Below are 16,687 nucleotides of genomic sequence, written 5' to 3' on the forward strand. Positions count from 1 at the left end.
ATGCCATCCACTCAGCCACACCAAGAAGCCCAGACACTCAGGCTGCAAGCTCTGGTCATCTACACCTTAAAATTTCCCCTGAGACGATGTAAAACTCCGCCCTGATTCAGTGGGGTGAGAAAGCAGATGTTGAGGGGCACAGAGCCAGAGAACTAACCGGAAGGAGGTGCAAGTAGCTGCAGAAAGAGACTGCAGCATTTCCAAGTTCAAATCACAAAGCCACCTGGGAGCCAGCAGGGGAAGCCACTCTTCATAGGAAACAGAACAGGAAAATGTCCGGTCATGAAAGATCTTCAGTCTGAAACACAAGGTGCTTGAAAAGCCTGCAGCTTATACCCGAGTCCTGGCCAGCCCAGCCTACGAGACATCAGAGACTTTGGGGGAGGCTACAGCCACGGCCCCCCGTTGCCACCGAGGCTCCCACCCCCTGCCCCTTTCTCTTTTGTCCTGGGAAGGCCCCGATCTTGTCACCAAAGTGAGCCACCTCTGGGCCAACAAGCATGGACAGGAACCAACAGACATGGTCCGCGCAGGTCTTGATCCAATAACTGGGTCTCCATATTTATCACGGATCCTCCTGGCCCACCTCCCCACCCTCCCCCTATGTCATCCTCAACCCGGCTCCCTCCCTCCCCTCCCCATCCCCTCCTCAACCCAGCCCCCGCCGCCACCTTCAGAATCCAGATATAACCTCACGATCAGTACTCCAGAGCTGCATGGTACAAAATGTACTTATGTCTGGGTACTGTCTTCTAGACAGAATCCCCGCCCCCACTCGCCCCCATCCTCCTGTCCTCAGCCCTGTTTGGCCTGGCAAGCCCTGACGGTGCCTCCATTCTGTCCCTGCTGTCCATTCACGTGTTGAATTAACTCCAACAGTAGGTGGCATTCCGCCCTGGAGGCAGACAGATTCCAGCTCAAGTCACTACCGTCCACAGGGAGCTTTGGGTCGGGAAGGATTCTGAGGTCCAGCCCAGGCTCAGAAGGCAGGGACGCTGTCTGTGGTAAGCTGGTGGACAAGGTGGAGAAACCATGGTGCCTGCCAGAAGCTCTGGGGTTTTTAATTCTAACACACTTAGCAAAATCAAACAAACTTTGCATTTTGATACTGTGTGATTAAGGTATATAAGCAAAGGAACAGCGTGGTTGGACAGCTGAGTCCCAAAGCCCACGTCGGTAGGACCACCTACGGTTTGGCTCTAGGTATAAAATTAATTCCTTCCCATGCCTTTCCAATACAAGGTTCTAGTTTCTTAAAATACAAAGCGTGTTTACCGACGTAATAGAAAAAGACGAACCACCTAATATAAAATGGGTCAAGGGGGCACCTGGGTGGCTCAGTCTCTTAAGTGTCCGACTCTCGATTTCGGCTCAGGTTATGATCTCACGATTACTGAGTCCTGAGCCCAGCATCGGATTCTGTGTCTCCCTATCTCGGGGTCGTGAGTTCAAGCCTCATGTTGGGCTCCATGTGGGGTGTGAAACCTACTTAAAAAAAAAAAAAGTAAAATATTTGGACAATTCTCAGAAAAGAAGAATGCCAGTGGCCAATGAATCCAAGAGAAGATGTCCCGCCTTCACCCACAGTTAAAGAAGAGCAGACCAACGTGAGGGGCCGTCTTTCTTTCACGGCCCTCTCTCCCCACATCGCCGAAGGTCTGGGGCGGAGTGGCGGGCTTCAGCTCTCCTCTGCCCCATAAATGTCACACCCGGAGTTCACCTAGATGCTTCCTACGCGGAGCTCCCCACAGCGTTATCTGTAACAGCTAATATGCGATACTACCCAAGTCCCATCGGCAAAACAAGGAGTCAGTTTGTGGTGTAGACATTCAAGGGCACACCACTCAGCAGTAAGAACGTCAATGATCTGAAGCTCACGGACAAACGCCGCGTGAAATGAGCCACCCAGAAAAGGGCATACGCTGCGTGTTTCCGTGTATACGTCTTTCGAGCACAGACCAACGAATCTACGGTGTTGGGAGTCAGGACAGAGGTGGCCTTGGGGGCCGGTGGACGCCTTCTCCGTGCCAATGTCCACCTCGGAGCAGCATCAACACAGATAGAAACGTACGTGAACATATGCTGAGTTTTTCCCTTAAGATCTGTATTCTTTAGTATATGTAAGTTACAGCTCGATTTTGTAAGCCACTTTTACTGGAGCGTATGTTTTATATGGATGGAAAATACAAGACACAAAAGCATATTTAAAGTATCTTAAGGGGCACCCGGATGCCTCGGTCGGTTAAGTCGGTTAATACAGAAACACTAAAAAATAATAAAACCCTATAAAGTATCTAAAATAGATATAAAACACAAAATATAAATATATTTTTATGGTGAGCATATGTGTCTCTCTTTTTTTTTTTTTCTTTTTAAGAGAGAGAGACAGAGCACGAGCAGGGGAGGGGCAGAGAGACAGGGAGACACAGAATCCAAACAGGCTCCAGGCTCCGAGCCGTCAGCCCAGAGCCCGACGCGGACTCGAACCCACGAACCGTGAGATCATGACCTGAGCCAAAGTCAGATGCTCAACCAACTGAGCCACCCGGGTGGTGCCCCTACGTGACTCTTTTTTAATGTTTACTTACTTATTTTCGAGAGACAGACACAGAGTGCGAGCAGGGTAGAGGCAGAGAGACGGAGGGAGGGAGAGAATCCCAAGCAGGCTCCCCGCTATCAGCAGAGAGCCCGACTTGGGGCTTGAACTCACGAACCGTGAGATCATGACGTGAGCCAAAATCCAGAGTGGGACACTTAACCGACGGAGCCCCCCCGGGCGCCCCGAGCATATGTGACTTACTTAAATGGACGACACGATATGTGAGGGAACGAGAAGACCAGCCTCTTAAAAGAGTTCGCTCCCCCCGCCCCTCCCACGTGCAAGGGGGTCCCCTCGCGGGGGCCGTCCCCAGCCCGCTGTGCTCCTCAGTCTCGCCTCCCCCTCCTGGCACTTGGCCACCCCAGCTTCGGGGCCAGAGACATTGCTAGATACTTGCACTCCAGAAATTGTGAGATCGGGGGAATTTTTACCTGTGTTTCCAGGGGCCACGGCCAAGTTGCCAAAGACGGAGGGAAGGGCTCTCGGGGGCTCCTGGGCCGCGTCCGGCACGTCGGAGGAGATTTCCTGCGATTGACCCCAGGTGGGAGGCGGGAGACCCAGGTGAATCCAGGCCAGGCCCCACGTGTGTCAAGACAAGCATGGCTTTTCCGTGACAGCTGCAAAAGCGGCCCCACGGGGTCGGGGCGAAGGAGGCGCCCACAGCGGTGCTCCGGGGTGAACACCGCACCCCACCCCCACCCCCAAGCGCCTATGTCCACAACCAGGAAAACGGGGTCTGGCAAGTGACGGACACTGTGTTCTTTCAGGTGGTCTCACTGCTTAGGCAGTCAGAGGGTCTGCTGCCCTGGCCCGGGGAAGAAACAGGGAAGCAGAAGGAAAAGGAAACCAGGTCTCTTCCCGGGGATGGGGCCTCGGGGCTCCTGCTTCCCTCCCGGCGTCTCCGGCCTGGGAGCAAGCAGCGGGAAGGTGAGGACCACCCGGCCCTTTGCCGGAAGCCAGATCATCTGCGTGGCTCTTTGAGGCCCAGGCCGGGAGCAACTCCTCCTTCCAAAGGAGGGGAAGCTGGGATGTGGTGGGCTTGCTCACCGCCCCCCACCCCCAGCCTCAAAGGACACACAGGGCTGCTGAGAAGGCCCAGGGCACCCCCTGCCCGTTCCTACTCGTCGACATCAGCCGCCAGCCTAGGCAGAAGGCCCCACGCGCTCTACGACGCTGACGCCAGAGCGGCGGGCAGGGTAGGCACAGTGACACAGAAAAAGTACCAGTCGTGACCCGGGAGAAGCTTCCAATCTAAGCCAGAGCCAGCTCCCGTGCTTTGACTCGAGTTCAAAAACTTCGGTAGCTAGTTCAAATGCCAATTTGACCGACCATCCCGGCTCGCTGGGGGCTCTCCCGGTTTTAGCACCGAAAACGCCTTGTGCTGGGCTCCTTTCCTAGGCCTGCCATGACCGATGGGCACAATTCCGGTGGCTTAAAACAACAGAGATGTGTTCTGCCCCAGTTCTGGGGGGCCAGAGGTCTGAAATTAAGGGGCCGGGTCTTTCTGGAGACCCCGAGGGAGACTCCTTCTTTGCCCCTTTCGGCTTCGGGTGGTTTTCCCGCGGTCCCTGGCTGGCATCCCTTGACCTGGAGACACATTCCAGTCTCTGTCTCCATCATCACGTGGCCTTCTCCCGGATCTGGGCTCAAATCTTTCCCAGATAAGGACAGGGGTCGTTGGAGTTAGGGTGGCCCTACATCTGGGGGGGCTCCGTCTTGAGATCCCGGGCATCATGACACCCGCAAAGGCGCCTTCTCCAAATAAGATCAAATTCACAGGTCCCAGGGGTTAGGACTCGGGAATGTGACGCACACAAACCAACCCACTGCACAGAAGAAAAACCAGGCCAGAATCAGTCCCAGAGGAACCAGGAGGAGGGTCCCCTGTCCCCTCCGGCCACCTCTGCTGTTGGTGCTGCCCTTGCACGCCCAGTACAGACCCGCTGCAGGAGGCGGAGGCGGGCGCCCTGATCTACCCCTATGTCCACCGCAGGGTGTGGACACCTGGCCGTCGTCGTTGGGCAAGGCCCGTGTGGCCAGTTCCTGGGCAGAAGACCCCCTTCCCTGGGGTAGAGAGATAGAAGAAAGCCCCCTTATCTGCCTGTGAGCATCTGGTAGGCGCTCTGTTGGGGTGCAAGGCCCGTGGGCCCCGTATCTGTGGCCTCTCCTCTGGCTCCCTCCTGCCCTCTGACACTCACTCACCACACTCGACTCTGTGACTCAAGCTATCTTTGGGACAGGCACATGATAACGTAATAATGACATCTGAAGCCCGCTGGGGACTCAGACCCACACCTGCTGGTCACCCAGGGTCTGGAGGCAGCACCGGAGCAGGCAGCACCCCCCCCTCCTGGGGGCATCCATGCAGAAGCCGGGAGCTGGGTAGCCCCTAAATCCAGAAAGGCGGACAGGGGTTGGAAAGAGGGAAAGCGGGTGCATGTAGGAGTCCGTGTGGGAACATCAGCCCAGGGTTACCTGACCTCCACATTTTTCAGAGGTGGCAAAAATTTGACTTTCAGAAATATCCTATCTTTTAAACTTCAGCTCCAATTAAAAAGAACCTGAGGGGGGCGTCTGGGTGGCTCAGTCGGTTAAGCGGCCGACTTCGGCTCAGGTCATGATCTCACGGTCCGTGAGTTTGAGCCCCTCGTCGGGCTCTGTGCTGACGGCTCAGAGCCTGGAGCCTGTTTCCGATTCTGTATCTCCCTCTCTCTCTGCCCCTCCCCTGTTCATGCTCTGTCTCTCTTTTTCTCAAAAATAAATAAACGTTAAAAAAAATTTTTTTTAAATAAATAAAGATTTTTAAAAAAAATTTTAAAGAAACAAATAACTGTAAACACTGTTTTTATTATTTCTTCCCACTCTCTTGTCCATGCACATAGACATAGGTGTTTTCCCCAAACGGAGACCACACTGCAGATTTATCTAACTCACTTTTTTTCCTGGAACATTCCACAGGGTTTCACCATGTCATTGCAAGGAGCTCCCAAAACTTGAACTTTAAGGAGTGTAGTGAATTTCCTTGCATGAATACTCCACAGTCTAGTAAAGTCAGCTGCCCACGGATGAACACTAAGCTATTGCCATTGTATTTATCAGCTCTGCTGTGGTGAGCAAATCGGTACACAAAGAAATCTTTCTGTGCATCTCTGATTACTTGCTATTTCCTTAGGATATTCCTTAGGTGTGGAATTACCCAATAAAAGGGCACGAGTGGTTTTGAGGGTCCGGCAAACTGCTTTCCAGAAACATCGAAGCCGTTTATACTCCCACCCGTGGTGCCCGAGTGCCAGTTTCCTCACACGCTCACCCAGCTTTTACCAGGGACTTTTAAACGGATTTCTAATTGAACTGAGGACTTGAGGGTTTAAAATCACAAATATGCCCTGTCTGGGGATGAATTTGCCCCGTGCCTATCTGCAAACTGCTCATTTTTATGGGTACGGCTGGGGTCCCCGTTCTGTACAAAGCTTTGTGGTGAACGCTGCATTCCCGCTGTCGGGGATTTATGCCCTGACGGGGACGAATTTAAACTGAGGCACAGTTAAAGAACAATACGCAGATTAAATAAGCCAAGAAACCCACATTGACCTGCAAGAGGTCATCAAGCGGGAAAGGCCTGACGGGCCTGCTTACGACAGGAGGGAAGCTGTATGTGCTGGGGGCGGGGCGGGGGTGGGCATAAGACCAGAAGGTCTTCCCACGGGGTATTTTGGCACTTTCTGTCAGAGCCATAAACACGTTTGAAAGTTTCAATGAGATTTTCAAACCAAAAAGAGCGATAAACTTCGATCACAAGGAATCGCGCTGATGAAGCTACAAGGAAGGGCATGCGTCCTGGTGCACACTGTCCCCTGCGTGACCGTGCCCTACTGCGTCCTGTCCCCTGGTGCCTCCAGTCCCCTCTTGGGTACTGTCTCCTACTGTACACTCTCCCTTGGTGCAAACTGTCTCTCCTACGTACTGTTCCCTGATGCACACTGCCCTCTGGTGCCTGCTGCCCCCTTACTGCATCCTTTCCCCTGGTGCACACTGGCCCTGGTGCATTGTGTCCTGTGGTCCATACTGGCCCTGGTGCATCCTGTCCTGTGGTCCATACTGTCCCTGGTGCATACTGTCCCTGGTGCATCCTGTCCTGTGGTCCATACTGTCCCTGGTGCATTCTGTCCTGTGGTCCATACCGGCCCTGGTGCAAACTGCACCTGTCATCCTTTTCCAGGGCCCATGGCAGCACATAAGCTCCCTGCACCACTGCCTTGGTAGAGGGACCCAGGATTCGGTGCTATCTCTTCCACACGAGGATGGTGTGTGCTCATGTGCAGTGAAGCTTCCGAGGCCACCGGCTCTCTGCGGCCGCTTCTCCTCCAGGTGGGGGAGCTGGGCTCAGTCCCAACACTGTCCCAGCGGCTTCCAAGTCTCCCCTGCCTCAGCCCCGCCATAACCCCGTCCTCCCTGGCTGTCTTCACCTTCGAGCGACAGAAAGAACCTTCTCCATTCATTCTACAAGTTTTTGAGAGTGCGCTGTGCCCCGAGCCCTCTCTACGGTGGGGCCACAGCAGCGAACCAGCCAGACCACACCCCCTGGCCTCTCGGACTTTACAAGACTAAACCACACTACACTGGTTACGTGTTTCCGGTAAATCTTGATCAGGGAGTGTGAGTTCTCCGACCCTGTCCTTTTTTGAAAGTGTATTGATGACTCCAATTCCCTGGTAGTTCCCCCACTAATTTCAGAATGAGAGTTAGCTTATCAATTCCTTTGGCTTGTTTTTAATTATTTTTTTTTAGGTTTTTCTAATTTATTTTGAGAGAGAGATAGAGAGCAAGCAGGGGAGGGGCCGAGAGAGAGGGAGAGGAGGGAGGTGCTCCTGTGCTGAGATTTGTAATGGGATTGTGTCACATCATTAGATCAATTTGAAGGGAATCAGCATCTTAGAAATACAAATCTTCCAATCCATAAACAGTCTTCTTTATTTAAATCTTTAATTTCTCTCAGCAATAAAGAAATCAGAGGGGCACCCAGGTGGCTCAGTCACTTATGCATCTGACTCTTGATTTCAGCTCAGGACATGATCTCACGGCTCGTGAGATGGAACCTTGCATAGGGCTCTGCGCTGACAGCGTGGGGCCTGCTTAGGATCCTCTCTCTCCCCCCTCTCTCTGCCCCTCCCCTGCTCCTGGGCGCACCCTCTCCCTTCCTCTCAAAATAAATAAATAAACTTCAAAAAAAAAAAAGAAATCAGAATATACAGAGGAGAGACCAGGACCTGAATATTTTTATTATAGAAAAACTTTATAAAATCTAAGTTTTAAACACTAGATTAAGCTTTTTTTTTAACGTTTATTTATTTTTGAAGCAGACAGAAACAGAGCACGAGCAAGGAAGGGGCAGAGAGAGAGGGAGACAGAATCCCAAGCGGGCTCCAGGCTCCGAGCTGTCGGCACAGCGCCCGACGCGGGGCTCGAACCCGTGAACCGTGAGATCGTGACCTGAGCCGAAGTCGGACGCTGAACCCACTGAGCCACCCAGGAGCCCAAAACTAGACTAAACTTTAGCAAAGCTCAAAGTAATGCATGAGCTGAAACGTTAGGTAACTCAGGAAATAGCGCCTTCCGGAAGCGTATACGTGCACAAGGTAAAACACTGCAGATGAGTCACGGGCCCATAAATAGATCATTAAAGGGCTCTTCACTGCCGGCCAAACACAGTCACTGCTATCAGTGTGTTGGGATCCTTGCAGAAAATTTGTACGCATCCGCCAACACACAGATTCCTTTTGGTTACACGGCAGAAGTAATAGCATACGTTATTTTGCAGAGGGTTGAATAGTGACCCCCAGAGAGACGCGTCCGAGCTCTGTCCATGGGGACCCGTGGATGTGACCTTATTTGGAAAGAGGGTCTTTGCAGATGTGATTGAGTTAAGAGGATGTCACCCTGGAATTAGAGTGGGCCCTCAACCTAGCGACTGGCGTCTTTATAAGGATGAGGAGAGGGAGGTCTGAGACACAAGGACAGAGGGGACGGGACCCAGGGAAGGAGGCGCCGTGAGGATAGAGGCAGAGATGGGACGGTCCCTGTGCCAAAGGGACGCCGGGAATCACAGGCGTCCTCCTGCAGAAGCTGCAAGAGAGCTTTTGGAAGGAGCGTGGCCCTAATGACACCTCAACTTCAAACCCGTGCCCTCCAGCACGGTAAGAAAACTAATTTCTGTTGTTTTAAGTCACCGAGTTTGTGAATAATTTGTGATTCCAGCCCTAGGAAACACAAACAATATCGTTCCACAGTTAGGGTTGTTGTTTTTTTTTTTTTTTTCCAGATAATCCACTACCTTGGAGGGGCGCCTGGGTGGCTCAGTCAGCTAACTGTCCGACTTCAGCTCAGGTCATGATCTCACGGTTCGTGGCTTCGAGCCCCACATTGGGCTCTGTGCTGACAGCTCAGGGCCTGGAGCCTGCTTCAGATTCTGTCTCTCTTTCTCTCTCTCTCTCTCTCTCTCTCTGCCCTCCCCCGCTCGCACTCTGTCTCCCTCATTCTCAAAAATAAATAAACATTTAAACAATTAAAAATAAATAAATAAAACGCTACCTTGGAGATCTTATGGGTCTACTCGACTAGACGACTGTCCCCAGTTGCTCAATCAAACACGAATTGAGGTGTTTCTGTGAAGGCATTTTTGTAGATGTGACTATAACATCCACAATCAGCTGACTTGAGGTAAAGAAGATTGTCCTGGAGAATCGGGGTGGGTCTGACCCAATCAGCTGAAGGACTTTGAGAACAGTGCCGGGGTTTGGGAGGAAGATATTCTGCCCGTGGACGGTGGCTTCAGCCCTAGGGCTCCAGCCCGCCCTCCCTGACAGCCTGCCCTGCGATTTCCAACCTGACCAGATAGCCCCCACGATGGCAAGAAATCTCTTTCAAGGAGCGCCTGGGTGACTCAGTCGGTTAAGCCTCTGACTCTCGACTTCGGCTCAGGTCACGATCCCAGGGTTGCGGAACTGAGCCCCGCATCGGCCTCTGCACTGAGCATGGAGCCTGCTTAAAATTCTCTCTCCCTCTCTCTCTGCCCCTCTCCCCTGCTTGTGCTCTCCCTCTCTCTCTAAAATAAAATTTTTAAAAATTGTTAATGTTAAAAAAAAAAAAGAAATCTCTTTAGGAATTGGCATTTCTGGTATTGGTTCTGTTCCCCTGGAGGAATACGACCCCGCCCTAGGTGCACCTGACGCCCTTATCTGTGCTTTATGTCCTCACGCTTCCCTGGATGGCTCGGGTCACTGCTGGCCCTGCTTCCTGGCTCCCACGCAGTGGCCATCGCTCTGCCTTCCTGCACCGGCCTGGCAAAGGGCCGTCGCTTGGTAAGTATTTGCTGTGTGAGTCGTTTCAACCCAAAAGTCACCTTGCAAATTCCCATCGGCTGGCATCTCGCTACGCGGGACGTCCCAATCCACCTACTGAAGTTGTGGGGACACCGCCGTGTCATTCTGGGGCACGTAGGCTCGCGGCGGCAGTATTCACACCAGGACGGGAGCCTCGGAAAAGCAGTGACCACAGGAGGCAGCCCGTTGAACCCAAAGAGATGTAAACCGGTGACACGGAGACTCTCGCTTCTGTAGCCAGAACGAAGGATTGGGTTTCAGCCCCAAAGAGGAAAATCCCATCAAAATACCCCGGAAAGACAGCGGCCACCACTGTCGGCACAGGGAGTTATTCCTGCGTGTTCACGGAACCCAGCCAGGATGTGCGGGGCCGAAGGGGCCGCGGCCGAGGACCAACCTGTGCTTCGTGGGTTCAGTTAACAGCGTCTCAACCAGTGTTCACGCGGCCTCCTGGACGCCTTCGCGGCGGGCCTGTGCCTCTCCAAGTCCACTGTGCGGAGGAACTTGGTTTTTTAATTAATGCCAAGAGCTAAACATCGGGACAACTCACCACCTAGCGGTCAGGGTCCAGTTAAATAAGCCGCGATACATCCAGCTACGGAAAATCTTGGAGGAATCCGAAGGAACACGGCAGGTCGCCCCACTTGAGGGGCCATAACCTTCAGGCCACACTGCTAAGAGAAAACAGCAGCATCCAGAACACCGTGAGGTGCACGGCCGTGTGCGTGATCAAGGGAAAACCACTGGAGGGCACGAGGGGAAGAAAGGTTCCCGGCACCCTTGCTGGAGGGGACCAAATGCCCCAGAAGCAAACCTAGGAAGCGGGAATGTGTGTTGCTTCTAGAATGGAGAACCAGGCTGCTGGGGACCGGAGGGACCTCCGGAGGGACCGGAGGGATTTCTCAGAGTGTATCTGCTGAACCTTCTGAATTTGGCACCCCTGGGGCACGTCCCACTCTCCCCGCTGGGTTGACAGTCACGAAGGCCGATGGCGGTGGAGGAGCGGAGCTCAGAGATGGCCGTGCGGCCGGGTGGCCGGCAAGACGCTGTCCCACACGAGCAGGAGCCCAGGCTCGGACAGTGACCCCGGGCCACCCTGTGCTGACCTGCAAAGTGGCATTTCCACAGTCCCTTCTGGTTTTTGTTTTTTTGTTTTTCTTTTTTTTTTTTTATTTATTTATTTATTTATTTATTTATTTATTTATTTATTTTTGGGACAGAGAGAGACAGAGCATGAACGGGGGAGGGGCAGAGAGAGAGGGAGACACAGAACCGGAAACAGGCTCCAGGCTCCGAGCCATCAGCCCAGAGCCTGACGCGGGGCTCGAACTCACGGACCGCGAGATCGTGACCTGGCTGAAGTCGGACGCTTAACCGACTGCGCCACCCAGGCGCCCCTGTTTTTCTTTTTTGAGGGAGAGAGACAGAGAGAGATAAAGAACCTCAAGCAGTCCCCACACTCAGCACGGAGCCCGTCGGGGAGCTCGATCCCCCAACCCTGGGATCATGACCTGAGTCGGAGGCTCAAACGACTGAGCCACCCAGGCACCTCCCCCCACCCCACCCCACCTTCGGGTTCGAACATTCCCTGACTCCAAATGCAATTCCTCTCGTTATCACTGAGATTTTTGCCAACATGAAGCAAAGAAAGGGCTTTAACAAAAAAAAAAAAGAAGCGTCCTTTGGACTTAATTTCATATTCTCTCAACAAAACGCAGCAGGATTTAAAAAGGCAACGCAAATCTCTTTTGCTTTGTGTGACCGAAAGGACATTTCTTTGTGTGGGTTCTTTTAGACAAAAAGGAACCCAGCTAACGATGGGGGTGGAACAGAACGAACACTTGATTCTGAGGGGGATTTGTAAGCAGGGTCTCAGAACCCCCATTCCCGAAGCCCGTGGGTTTATTGGTGGTGCTCGAAGGATTTATGAAGGACGTCCAAGATCACCTCCAGCAGCCAGAAAGAACAATTAGCAAACTCATAAATGTGCATTCGTTTACCGCTTTGAATCCCCGAACTAATTATCGGTTTTTAAGTAAGGGCGTCACCCTAGATTTCAGAACATTGTTAAGTGCAAGTTACTTTTGAATTTGTAAAATGATGCATCTCACACTGGCAAAGCGCACTCATAAAACCATTTTACACTCGAACAATTCCGCACCAGGCAAAGGTCTTGAAAAAAAGCAGATGTGGGGCGTGTAACAGACATGATTGATTTGTGTTAGAACAGCACTGAAACCAGCTAAGTGTCCAGAAACGCCCTGGATGGACTTACAACTCCTAGGTCTGCGGAGAACGCGGGGACAGAGTCAGCCCCGTGTGTCTGGGGCAGGCATGTAAATCAGCACACCCCTCGGGGACAGTTTGGCGATCTCGAGCAAAAATGAGCTCTTTGGTACAAAATCGAGGCAGGCTGTTCCAGATGTGCGAGCACCTTGCACGTGCAAAGATAAAGACGTTCATCGCTGCACCGTTTCTCACTGGCATCGGGGACCGATTTGCTTGCAAAATTAAGAAATGACACTCTTTACAATAAAAGCCTGATGCAATGGGGGGGGTCCCGCAAGGGGCGGTGGGCTGGTCTCCAAAACACCATAAAGGGGTAGGTTAACCGTCCACTGCTCACCACCTGTAACCTTAACCTTCCCGGCCCCAAGAGTCCAAGGTGAGGAGTTCGAGTTTGTGCAGGTTTTTAAGGGCCCCGGGGGCGGGTCCCAGCTGCCGCTGTCTCTGTCAGCCCTGGAGGGCCTCCTGAGTGCAGGCCTCTGAATTCCTTCCACACTGGCCTGCCGGCCCCCACCAGGCACAGGGTGGAAAGGGCAGGTAGAGGTTCCCCGGCTGCAAGACTTAAGCAACTTGGGATTGCTTTTCCACATCTGTAAAGTGAGGACAGGCTGCCCTTGGTAGGAAGCGTACTAAGCAATGAGGCTGAAGACAGCCTGGGGGTTTCCCGGGTCAGGCTCTGGGGGGAGCAGGGGTCAATATTTGCACCGTGCGCCCAGGCAATTCTTGGGCAAACCGGAAAAGGTTGAGGTTGAGAGCTTCGGCAAGCAGCCTATCTGTGCTTATTCTCACTTGAGCTCTGGCACCGAAACTCTGCGTGTCACGTATACATAATACGTATCCATTACGTACACGGAATCAGCATCACATAACATGGCTAGCCTGTAAGTCACATCTCAGCCTTACAAACGTGAGGGGACCCGGTGGGGGACAAGTCATCATGTTAAATATTAAAGATTGTTCAAGGGCGCCTGGACGGCTCAGTCGGTTGAGTGTCCGACTTCAGCTCAGGTCATGATCTCGCGGTCTGTGAGTTCGAGCCCCGCGTCGGGCTCTGTGCTGACCGCTCGGAGCCTGGAGCCTGTTTCGGATTCTGTGTCTCCCTCTCTCTGACCCTCCCCCATTCATGCTCTGTCTCTCTCTGTCTCAAAAATAAATAAACGTTAAAAAAAATTTTTTAAAAATGTTTTTAATATTAAAGACGGTGCAATGTATCATTCCATATCCTGGTCTCACCGTGGGATCAGGAAGCGTGTCTGGGGTGCATGGTGGTAGTTACTCTTTCCACAGCCAACCCTGATTGTAGTCATGACACGGCATTTGCAGAAAAACGAAAAGCTGTCCTGAAACCACCCTGTAAGGCACAAGTAATGTTACCTCGTTTCAGCTGCCAAAGGCGGCCGACCAAAGGGTCCTGGCTTCATCTCAATCCTTGACTCCCATTCACTGCAAAGTAACACCATCATCCCTGACCCAGTGTCTCGGCTTTTTGAGTCACAGGAGGAGCATGAAAACATTTATCCTTTCTCAGAGATGTTTTAGACATCAGTGAGTTAACATCTGTCCCGCGCATTGTCACTTGCGTAGAAAGAAAATGGCATTAAACGAAGTATTTAGTCTGAACGTCCTCCCGTATGCCCGTATTTTAAACGCCTTCCTGGGGGCGCCTGGGTGGCTCAGTCGGTTGAGCGTCCGACTTCAGCTCAGGTCACGATCTCGCGGTCCGTGAGTTCGAGCCCCGCGTCGGGCTCTGGGCTGACGGCTCGGAGCCTGGAGCCTGTTTCCGATTCTGTGTCTCCCTCTCTCTCTGCCCCTCCCCCGTTCATGCTCTGTCTCTCTCTGTCCCAAAAATAAATAAACGTTAAAAAAAAAATTAAAAAAAATAAATAAACGCCTTCCTGTGTGTGTTATAAACGTTCTCAAATGTAAGAAAGCGTACATGGGGGTACAAGTAAACTATGCACGTTCCAGGATGAAGTCAAGGCAGTATATGACTCTTTTGCTTGAAATGTGTTTAGAGTCTATCCCTGACATTCCTATGGACCTGTACTGTCCAGGCACATGACCACTAGCCACAGGTGGCTATTTAAATTTCAGTTACCTAAACTTAAATAAAATCAAAAATCCCACTAGCCACATTTCAGGTGCTCACTCTCTACAAATGGCTAATGGCAAAACTATTGAAAACGCAGGTACAAGGCACTTGCAGATACAAGAACATCGCTGAAAGCTCCTCTGAGACAGCTCTTGGGGCCCCTGGGTGGCTCAGTCGCTTGAGCGTCCGACTTCGGCTCAGATCACGGTCTCACGGTCTGCGGGTTCGAGCCCCGCGTCAGGCTCTGGGCTGACGGCTCAGAGCCTGGAGCTTGCTTCGGATTCTGTGTCTCCCTGTCTCTCTGCCCCTCCCCAGCTTTTGCTCTGTCCCTCTCTCTCTCTCATTTTCTCTCTCAAAAATAAATAAACATTAAAAGAAAAAAAAAAAAGACTTTAGACAACAGCACTGCTAGGCACTCTCCATGCTGTGCCTACTCTTGCCGGGATGATAGCAAATGCTGAGTAACTCTTTGTTGAATGAGCAAGAAAATAATTACTTCTGACTTGTCTTAATAATTCTTAAATGCGACAGTCTGTGACAGTCAAAACGGAAGACAGCATCTGCTTTAGCCCAAACCCATGTTTTGACACAATTGGATTAGCTGGAATTATTCCTTGCTTCTGCCTACTTCCAGTGTTGTTTTTATGGAACATTTCACAAATTTTGGATCAACCACCACCCTATTTATCTGCTACCTTAATTCTACTCAAATCTGTCATATCTGTTTCTCCAAATAAATTATCTAAACATTATTTTACCCAAACTGGGGGTGCACAGTGGAATTGACGATGCACGTGTTACCCCTTTCAGGAAATTGATTTTTTTAAATAGGTTAGGATCAAATTCTAGACAAACTAGAAAAAAACTCCCCTCTTTAAGCTTCCTTTTCTTAAAAAAAAAAAAAAAAAAAAATAAGCAAGTATCCCAGGGAACCATATATCACCAAGAGGAAACTGGAAACTTCCAGGGCAAAAACCTCACACCCAAGACAAATTCTGCAAGGAAACCTGAGTTGAAACTGACCCAGCTATTTTTAGGACTACAATAAATACACCTTTGGCTTCAGCCCCACAATTTACTGAGTGGTTCCACAAGATGGGGACACAGAAACCGCTGCAGATTGCGAGCGGCTCTCTGCACCCCAGGAAGACGGGTTTCACCACCAAGCAGGGTTCTGGGCTACAGCCCCTCCCACCTGAGCCATCACCTCCACCCAGACCCAGGCGAGTCCTCCTTCCTGCCTTCTTTGCAAGCAATATCTAAGTTTGCGAATGTTACCCAAAGTCTCTCCAGGATATCAAATGAATGAAACATACTTAACCAAATAAACTGGAAAACATGCCAGAAATGGAAAGATGGGGCCCCTGCAGTTCCCAATTTTTACAGCAGGCATTTCCGTTAGAACAACAACGACAAATACATTTCTCCTGCAGAATTTTTATAAATACGGCTTTAATGATCAAAAATTACTTTTAGACATTCTCCTGCGACAAGAAACGACTTTCTGATTTGCTCAGCAGAGAGAGCACTTGGCAGCTGCATTCAAGGGAGACGCCAACACCAGAAGATGGGTTTTCATTGAGTTAAACTGTATTGATGTGGAAAAAGTTAAGGCTGATGCACATCGCCTTTACTCAGCGTTTGACTTTGATTCAAGCTCTAAATGATTTAAGGGGGAGCTGCTCAAGGGAATACGGATCTCAGCAGAAGAAAATAAAAAGGCAGGCTGCCCACGACGACCCCAGAGAGGACTCCAGGCCACCCCCCCCCACCCCCACCCCCGCCTCCACGCGGTCTCCTTTCCGTCACGTGCAACTGATGCAAAGGACACATCGCCAAATCCCGTCGGGCCCATTAGAGACCTAGTCCTAGGTTAGAATCATCTCCTCAACCTCGCTCCCACCCCCCCCCACCCCCACCATCACGTTCATTTCTTCAGAACCGCGAAACAAAGTAAGAAAAGGTGCAACTGCTTTCCTCCCAACGGCGTGCCCTAAATCTTGGGGGGTGGGTCCCACTCTTCATGGCTCCAAGAAAACACGGAGCAATAGGCGTCTTCATTTGGTGCGTTTTTCTCTCCCGCCTTTGGGGGGGAAAAGGCTAGGCTGCTCCCCTGCCCCAGTACTTTGTCTCCCCTTCCTTCCCCGCCCCCGGCCCCGTTCGGCTGGCTGGCTGGCGCGCAAAACAGAGAAGACTTCTGCCCCAAGCAGAAGGGGCCCCAGTGCGGAAGGGTAGAGGGCGGGCGGGGCCCCGCAGCAGCGCCCCTCGGAGGCCGGGGCAGGAAGCGGCCGACTTCCCCCCGTTCGGGCCCGAACAATGGCTTTTTGCCCG

Source organism: Panthera tigris, chromosome E1, assembly GCF_018350195.1.
Source record: "Panthera tigris isolate Pti1 chromosome E1, P.tigris_Pti1_mat1.1, whole genome shotgun sequence".
NCBI classification, from domain to species: domain Eukaryota; kingdom Metazoa; phylum Chordata; class Mammalia; order Carnivora; family Felidae; genus Panthera; species Panthera tigris.